Here is a 10,537-nt window from a genome sequence, read left to right as displayed (position 1 = left end):
GGTTTCTGTGAACCATAGTTCACACGGTGTCATCTCAACGGAATTACATGGTGCCCTATTTAAAGTGAATGTGGTTGTCTCTAATGCCTAACCCATAAACGATAGTGGTAGTTCGATAAGATACATCATGGTATGCCCCATATCCAATAGGGTGCATCTATGATGTTCGGACACACCATCACACTATGGTGTTCCAGGCGGTATTAGTTGTGAAACAATTTCCACAATGCCTTAATTGTGTACCAAACTCGCAATTTAGATATTCATCTCTATGATCATATCATAGACATTTTATCTTCTTGTCACGACGATCTTCACCTTCACTCTGAAATTACTTGAACCTTTCAATAATTCAGACTCGTGTTTCATCAAGTAAATATACCTAGCATCTACTCAAATCATCTGTGAAGTAAGAACATAACGATATCCACTGCGTGCCTCAGCACTCATTGGACAACACACATCAAAATGTATTACTTCCAACAAGTTGCTTTCTTGTTCCATCTTACTGAAAAATGAGGCTTTCAGTCATCTTGCCCATGTGGTATGATTTGCCTTTCTCAAGTGATTCAAAATGAAGTGAGTCCAAACGATCCATCTGTATGGAGTTTCTTCATGCGTACATACCAATAGACATGGTTCGCATGTCTCAAACTTTTAAAAAACGAGTGAGTCCAAAGATCCATCAACATGGAGCTTCTTCATGCGTTTTATACCAATATGACTCAAATGGCAGTGCCACAAGCAGGTGGTACTATCATTACTATCTTATATCTTTTGGCATGAACATGTGTATCACTACGATCGAGATTCAATAAACCATTCATTTTAGGTGCAAGACCATTGAAGGTATTATTCAAATAAATAGAGTAACCATTATTCTCTTTAAATGAATAACCGTATTCCGATAGACATAATCCAATCATGTCTATGCTCAACGCAAACACTAAATAACAATTATTTAGGTTTAACACCAATCTTGATGGTAGAGGGAGTATGCGATGCTTGATCACATCAAGCTTGGAAACACTTCCAACACATATCGTCATCTCACCTTTAGCTAGTCTCCGTTTATTCCGCAACTTTTATTTCGAGTTACCAACACTTAGCAACCGAACCGGTATCTAATACCTTGGTGCTACTAGGAGTACTAGTAAAGTACACATTAATATAATGTATATCCAATATACTTCTATCGACCTTGCCAGCCTTCTCATCTACCAAGTATCTAGGGTAGTCCTGCTTCAGTGACTGTTCCCCTCATTACAGAAGCACTTAGTCTCGGGCTTGGTTTGAACCTTGCCCTTGCCCTTCTTGAAACTAGTGGTTTCACTAACCATCAACAATTGATGCCCCTTCTTGATTTCTACTTTCGCGGCATCAAACATCGCGAATATTTCAAGGATCATCATATCTATCCCTGATATGTTATAGTTCATCACGAAGCTCTAATAGCTTGGTGGCAGTGACTATGGAGAACCATCACTATCTCATCTGGAAGATTAACTCCCACTCGATTCAAGTGATTGTAGTACCCAGACAATTTGAGCACATGCTCAACGATTGAGCTTTTCTCCCTTAGTTTGTAGGCTAAGAAACTCGTCGAAGGTCTCATACCTCTTGACGTGGGCACGAGCCTGAAATCCCAATTTCAGCCCTTTGAACATCTCTTATGTTCCGCGACGTTTCAAAATCGTCTTCGGCGCCACAATTCTAAACCATTTAACATTACTGAACTATCAGGTAGTCATCAAAACGTGTATGTCAGATGTTCGCAACATCCACAAACAACGTTTGAGGTTCAGCACACCGAGCGGTGCATTAAGGACATAAGCCTTCTGTGCAGTAATGAGGACAATCCTCAGTTTATGGACCCAGTCCGTATAATTGCTACTATCAACTTTCAACTAAATTTTCTATAGGAACATATCTAAAATAGTAGAACTAAAGTGCGAGCTACGACATAATTTGTAAAGACCTTTTGACTATGTTCATGATAATTAAGTTCATCTAATCAAATTATTAATGAACTCCCACTCAGATAGACATCCCTCTAGTCATCTAAGTGACACATGATCCGAGTCAACTAGGTCGTGTCCGATCATCACGTGAGACGGACTAGTCATCATCGGTGAACATCTTCATGTTGATCGCATCTACTATACGACTCATGTTCGACCTTTCGTCCTCTTGTGTTCCGAGGCCATGTCTGTACATGCTAGGCTCGTCAAGTCAACCTAAGTGTTTCGCGTGTGTAAATCTGGCTTACACCCGTTGTATGTGAATGTTAGAATCTATCACACCCAATCATCACGTGGTGCTTCGAAACAACGAACTTTCGCAACGGTGCACAGTTAGGGGGAACACTTTCTTGAAATTTTAGTGAGGGATCATCTTATTTATGCTACCGTCGTTCTAAGCAAATAAGATGTAAAAACATGATAAACATCACATGCAATCAAATAGTGACATGATATTGCCAATATCATTTTGCTCCTTTTGATCTCCATCTTCGGGGCGCCATGATCATCATCGTCACCGGCATGACACCATGATCTCCATCATCATGATCTCCATCATCGTGTCTCCATGAAGTTGTCTCACCAGCTATTACTTCTACTACTATGGATGACGATTTAGCAATGAAGTAAAGTAATTACATGGCGTTATTCAGTGACACGCAGGTCATACAATAAATAAAGACAACTCCTATGGCTCCTGCCGGTTGTCATACTCATCGACATGCAAGTCGTGATTCATATTACAAGAATATGACCAATCTCATACATCACATATATTTCATTCATCGCATCCTTCTTGGCCATATCACATCACACGGCATATGCTGCAAAAACAAGTTAGACGTCCTCTAATTGTTGTTGCAAGTTTTTACGTGGCTGCTATAGGTTTCTAGCAAGAACGTTTCTTACCTACGCCAAACCACAACGTGATATGCCAATTGCTATTTACCCTTCATAAGGACCTTTTTCATCGAATCCGATCCGACTAAAGTGAGAGAGACTGGCACCCGCTAGCCACCTTATGCAACAAGTGCATATCAGTCGCTGGAACCTGTCTCACGTAAGTGTACGTGTAAAGTCGGTCCGGGCCGCTTCATCCCACAATACCGTCGAAACAAGATAGGACTAGTAATGGTAAGCATATTGAACAAAATCAACGCCCACAACAACTTGTGTTCTACTCGTGCATAGAATCTACGAATAGACCTAGCTCATGATGCCACTGTTGGGGAACGTAGCAGAAATTCAAAATTTTCTACGCAACACCAAGATCAATCTATGGAGATTCTAGTAACAAGAGAGGGAGAGGATGAGCATCTTCATACCCTTGAAGATCTCTAAGCGTAAGCGTTACAAGAACGCGGATAAAGGAGTCGTACTCATAGCGACTCAGATCGCAGTTGATTCCGATCTAAGCACCGAACAACGGTGCCTCCGCATTCAACACACGTACAGCCCAGGGACGTCTCCTCCTTCTTGATCCAGCAAGGGGAGAGGAGAAGTTGAGGGAGAACTCCGACAATACGACGGCGTGGTGGTGATGGAGCTCGTGGTTCTCCGGCAAGGCTTCGCCAAGCACTACGGAGGAGGAGAAAGAGTTGGAGGAGGGAGGGGCTGCGCCAAAAACAAGGTTGCTACAGCCCTCCCACCCCTTCACTATATATAGGGGGAAGGGAGGAGGAGGAGGCGCCTAGGGTTCCCTAGGGGAGGGGCGGCGGCCATAGGGGAAACCCTAGATGGGTTTGGGCGCCCCCACCCCCTAGGAAACTTGCCCCCCAAGCCGGGAGGGGCGGCTGCCCTAGGGGTGGCGCCCCCACCTCTCCAGGTTACGTGAGATGGGGTGGGAGGGGCTCTCAACCCCTTAGTGGGCTGATGTGCCCCCTCCCCTTGGCCCATAAGGCCCCCCCAACACTTGCCAAGGCCTCCGAAGCCCCTTTCGGACACGCTGGTCATCACCTGGTACCCCCGGAACAATTCCGGACTCCAATACCCTTCGTCCAATATACCGATCCTCACCTCCGGACCATTCCGGAGCTCCTAGTCATGTCCGGGATCTCATCCGGGACTCCGAACAACCTTCGGTAACGACATACTATTTCCCATAACAACTCTAGCGTCACCGAACCTTAAGTATGTAGACCCTACGGGTTCGGGAACCATGCAGACATGACCGAGACACCTCTCCAACCAATAACCAATAGCGGGATCTGGATACCCATATTGGCTCCCACATGTTCCACGATGATCTCATCGGATGAACCACGATGTCGAGGATTCAATCAATCCCATATACAATTCCCTTTGTCTATCGGTATGTTACTTGCCCGAGATTCGATCGTCGGTATCCCAATACCTCGTTCAATCTCGTTGCCGGCAAGTCACTTTACTCGTTCCGTAATGCATGATCCAGTGACTAACTACTTAGTCACATTGAGCTCATTATGATGATGCGGTACCGAGTGGGCCTAGAGATACCTCTCCGTCATACAGAGTGACAAATCCCAGTCTCAATTCGTGCCAACCCAACAGACACTTTCAGAGATACCTGTAGTGCACCTTTATAGCCACCCAGTTACGTTGTGACGTTTGGTACACCCAAAGCATTCCTACGGTATCCGGGAGTTGCACAATCTCATGGTCTAAGGAAATGATACTTGACATTAGAAAAACTTTAGCAAACGAACTACACGATCTTGTGCTATGCTTAGGATTGGGTCTTGTCCATCACATCATTCTCCTAATGATGTGATCCTGTTATCAATGACATCCAATGTCCGTGGTCAGGAAACCATAATCATCTATTGATCAACGAACTAGTCAACTAGAGGCTCACTAGGGACATGTTGTGGTCTATGTATTCACACATGTATTACGGTTTCCAGTTAATACAATTATAGCATGAACAATAGACAATTATCATGAACAAGGAAATAGAATAATAACCATTTTATTATTGCCTCTAGGGCATATTTCCAACAAATTTATTCCAGTTGTTTCAAGGACTGAATTGGGATCAGTGTTCACTGGAAATTGGGTTGGTACTTGCTGGTGTGGTGCACCATTTGCACAGGTTTTTACTTAAACATGTACTATTGGAATCCACATCTCTATGGTCCAAAAGCAGGGGATCTTTTGATGCATCAAAACTTTGTCTCATGTTACATCGAAGTATGAGATTGGCCATTATCAACCATCAGCTGTTCTATATTCTAATAGCCGTCACCTAACTATATTGGTACCTTGTTCCTGCTGACCTTACAGTTGGACAGTTCGTGTATGTTGTCCGGAAGCGGATCAAGCTCAGTGCTGAGAAGGCCATATTCATCTTTGTGAAGAACACTCTTCCACCGATAGGTAGGGAGCAACAATAGAATTTCTCCCTGAACAAACCAGTGTCTACCTTGTCATCCACAACAAGGAAACATCGACATCAATTTTGTTCTTGATATATTTTATATTGGTTTATAGCTCACTGATCATACCATTTTTTTTATTTTTGATATAAGGATATTTGCCTTCTCAAACTTCCATTTTTTTGGGATTGTATTATGCTCAATTAATTTGATAGAAGTATACCCAGAGTACGATAAACAAGGAAACAAAGCACACTCGCATAATTAAATTAGCTTTGCCAAGGATATAGGGCAAAACTTCCTCGTGTAGATCTTCTGCTTGTATTGCACTAAGCTCTTGGTTACCATTTGGAATCTTATTCCAGGATCCATGTTAATCCCATACATATTTCCGAGCTTGTAGGATGACTGGAATATTGCCCTATTTTACGTCGAATGACTGGAATATTGCCCTGTTTTACGTTGAATATCTCAAGTGACAAAATTTGCTCTTAATGCACTGTTGCACGATCTGGATATCTCTCAAAATTTAGTACTTTCTGGTGTTGATCTCAAGTGTTGGCTCCTACAGCATTGCATTTCACCAAGTGAAATGCTACATTTCTACTCCTAACCCATTCTCTCTTTCTTAGTGTTTTTGTTACGCAGGTTGGAAGAAAAGAAGAAGATCCAGAGAAGATCTTAGTAATAAGATAGTTTTTAGGAAAATAGATATTTAGTTTTAGGTCATTTCTTGTAATTTCAGATATGGAGTGCTTGTCTTTAGTTTTTGTTTTGACTTTGTGAAACTTGCTACCTATGGATGAAACTGTGTAATATTGATGAAACTATGTATATGTATGGATGAAACTTGCTACTATTGGTAACATGTGTTGGAGATGCTATATTGGTTATATATATATAGTTGGGGAACGTTGCAGAAAATAAAAATTTTCTACGCTTCACCAAGATCAATCTATGGAGTTCATCTAGCAACGAGAGAGAGGAGTGCATCTACATACCCTTGTAGATCGCGAGCGGAAGCGTTCAAGAGAACGGGGTTGAGGGAGTCGTACTCGTCGTGATCCAAATCACCGATGATCCTAGTGCTGAACTGTTGGAAATATGCCCTAGAGGCAATAATAAAAAGCATTATTATTATATTTCCTTGTTGATGATAATTGTCTTTATTCATGCTATTATTGTGTTATCCGGAAATCGTAATACATGTGTGAATAACAGACATCAACATGTCCCTAGTGAGCCTCTAGTTGACTAGCTCGTTGATCAACAGATAGTCATGGTTTCCTGACTATGGACACTGGATGTCATTGATAACAAGATCACATCATTAGGAGAATGATGTGATGGACAAGACCCAATCCTAAACATAGCACAAGATCGTACAGTTCGTTTGCTAGAGTTTTCCAATGTCAAGTATCTTTTCCTTAGACCATGAGATCGTGTAACTCCCGGATACCGTAGGAGTGCTTTGGGTATGCCAAACATCACAACGTAACTGGGTGACTATAAAGGTAGACTACGGGTATCTCCGAAAGTGTCTGTTGGGTGACATGGATCAAGACTGGGATTTGTCACTCCGTATGACGGAGAGGTATCACTGGGCCCACTCGGTAATGCATCATCATAATGAGCTCAGAGTGACCAAGTGTCTGGTCACGGGATCATGCATTACGGTACGAGTAAAGTGACTTGCCGGTAACGAGATTGAACGAGGTATTGGGATACCGACGATCGAATCTCGGGCAAGTAACATATCGATAGACAAAGGGAATAGCGTACGGGGTTGATAGAATCCTCGACATCATGGTTCATCCGATGAGATCATCGTGGAGCATGTGGGAGCCAACATGGGTATCCAGATCCCGCTGTTGGTTATTGACCAGAGAGTCGTCTCGGTCATGTCTGCTTGTCTCCCGAACCCGTAGGGTCTACACACTTAAGGTTCGGTTACGCTAGGGTTGTAGGGATATGTATATGCAGTAACCCGAATGTTGTTCGGAGTCCCGTATGAGATCCCGGACGTCACGAGGAGTTCCGGAATGGTCCGGAGGTAAAGATTTATATATGGGAAGTCCTGTTTCGGGCATCGGGACAAGTTTCGGGGTTATCGGTATTGTACCGGGACCACCGGAGGGGTCCCGGGGGCCCACCGGGTGGGGCCACCCATCCCCGGGGGCCACATGGGCTGTAGGGGGTGCGCCTTGGCCTGCTTGGGCCAAGGGCACCAGCCCCACAAGGCCCATGCGCCTAGGGTTTCCAAGGGGGAGGAGTCCTACTAGTGGACACAAGGACACGTTCCGCACCAGAGTGGTACGGCAACCCTGTCTTGGAAATCATGTTGTTAGACAACGGTGAACCTTCGAACTATGAAGAAGCGATGGCGGGCCCGGATTCCGACAAATGGCTAGAAGCCATGAAATCCGAGATAGGATCCATGTATGAAAACGAAGTATGGACTTTGACTGACTTGCCCGTTGAACGGCGAGCCATAGAAAATAAATGGATCTTTAAGAAGAAGACAGACGCGGATGGTAATGTGACCATCTATAAAGCTCGGCTTGTCGCTAAGGGTTATCGACAAGTTCAAGGGGTTGACTACGATGAGACTTTCTCACCGGTAGCGAAGCTGAAGTCCGTCCGAATCATGTTAGCAATTGCCGCATTCTATGATTACGAAATATGGCAAATGGACGTCAAAACGGCATTCCTTAATGGTTTCCTTAAGGAAGAATTGTATATGATGCAGCCGGAAGGTTTTGTTGATCCTAAGAATGCTGACAAAGTGTGCAAGCTCCAACGCTCGATTTATGGGCTGGTGCAAGCATCTCGGAGTTGGAACATTCGCTTTGATGAGATGATCAAAGCGTTTGGGTTTACACAGACTTATGGAGAAGCCTGCGTTTACAAGAAAGTGAGTGGGAGCTCTGTAGCATTTCTCATATTATATGTAGATGACATACTCTTGATGGGAAATGATATAGAACTCTTGGACAGCATCAAGGCCTACTTGAATAAAAGTTTTTCAATGAAGGACCTTGGAGAAGCTGCTTATATATTAGGCATCAAAATCTATAGAGATAGATCAAGACGCCTCATAGGTCTTTCTTGATTAATATTGATGATATGGGTAGTACAAGAGTAGATCTACCACGAGATCAAGGAGGCTAAACCCTACAAGCTAGCCTATGGTATGATTGTTGTATGATGAAGTTGTCCTACGGACTAAAACCCTCCGGTTTATATAGACACCGGAGAGGGTTAGGGTTACACAAAGTCGGTTACAATGGTAGGAGATCTTGAATATCCGCATCGCCAAGCTTGCCTTCCACGCCAAGGAAAGTCCCATCCGGACACGGGATGAAGTCTTCAATCTTGTATCTGTTGGAAATATGCCCTAGAGGCAATAATAAAAGCACTATTATTATATTTCCTTGTTCATGATAATTGTCTTTATTCATGCTATAATTGTGTTATCCGGAAATCGTAATACATGTGTGAATAACAGACACCATCGTGTCCCTAGTGAGCCTCTAGTTGACTAGCTCGTTGATCAACAGATAGTCATGGTTTCCTGACTATGGACACTGGATGTCATTGATAACGAGATCACATCATTAGGAGAATGATGTGATGGACAAGACCCAATCCTAAACATAGCACAAGATCGTATAGTTCGTTTGCTAGAGTTTTACAATGTCAAGTATCTTTTCCTTAGACCATGAGATCGTGTAACTCCCGGATACTGTAGGAGTGCTTTGGGTATGCCAAACGTCACAACGTAACTGGGTGACTATAAAGGTAGACTACGGGTATCTCCGAAAGTGTCTGTTGGGTGACATGGATCAAGACTGGGATTTGTCACTCCGTATGACGGAGAGGTATCACTGGGCCCACTCGGTAATGCATCATCATAATGAGCTCAGAGTGACCAAGTGTCTGGTCACGGGATCATGCATTACGGTACGAGTAAAGTGACTTGCCGGTAACGAGATTGAACGAGGTATTGGGATACCGACGATCGGATCTCGGGCAAGTAACATATCGATAGACAAAGGGAATAGCGTACGGGGTTGATAGAATCCTCGACATCGTGGTTCATCCGATGAGATCATCGTGGAGCATGTGGGAGCCAACATGGGTATCCAGATCCCGCTGTTGGTTATTGACCGGAGAGTCGTCTCGGTCATGTCTGCTTGTCTCCCGAACCCGTAGGGTCTACACACTTAAGGTTCAGTTACGCTAGGGTTGTAGGGATATGTATATGCAGTAACCCGAATGTTGTTCGGAGTCCCGGATGAGATCCCGGACGTCACGAGGAGTTCCGGAATGGTCCGGAGGTAAAGATTTATATATGGGAAGTCCTGTTTCGGGCATCGGGACAAGTTTCGGGGTTATCGGTATTGTACCGGGACCACCGGAAGGGCCCCGGGGGTCCACCGGGTGGGTCCACCTGTCGCGGGGGGGCCACATGGGCTGTAGGGGGTGCGCCTTGGCCTAATGGGCCAAGGGCACCAGCCCCACATAGGCCCATGCGCCTAGGGTTTGAAGGGGGAAGAGTCCTAGGAGGGGAAGGCACCTCCTAGGTGCCTTGGGGGGGAAGGAAACCCCCCTTGGCCGCCGCACCCCCTAGGAGATTGGATCTCCTAGGGCCGGCCACCCCCCCTTGGCCCCCTATATATAGTGGGGGAGAGGAGGGACTTCATACCTGAATGCCTTGGCCTTTGGTTGCCTCCTTCTCCCTCCCCAACACCTCCTCCACCTCCATAGTGCTTAGCGAAGCTCTACCGGAGTACTGCAGCTCCATCAACACCACGCCGTCGTGCTGCTGCTGGTGCCATCTCCCTCAACCTCTCCTCCCTCCCTTGCTGGATCAAGAAGGAGGAGACGTGGCTGTTCCGTACGTGTGTTGAACGCGGAGGTGCCGTCCGTTCGGCGCTGGTCATCGGTGATTTGGATCACGTCGAGTACGACTACATCATCACCGTTCTTTTGAACGCTTCCGCTCGCGATCTACAAAGGTATGTAGATGCATCTAATCGCTCATTGCTAGATGAACTCCTAGATGATCTTGGTGAAACGAGTAGGAAAATTTTTGTTTTCTGCAACGTTCTCCAACAGTGGCATCATGAGCTAGGTCTATGCGTAGTTCTTCTTGCGCGA

Source organism: Triticum dicoccoides, chromosome 5B (genome assembly GCF_002162155.2).
Source record: "Triticum dicoccoides isolate Atlit2015 ecotype Zavitan chromosome 5B, WEW_v2.0, whole genome shotgun sequence".
NCBI lineage: Eukaryota > Viridiplantae > Streptophyta > Magnoliopsida > Poales > Poaceae > Triticum > Triticum dicoccoides.
Note: the sequence above shows the minus strand (reverse complement) of the source record.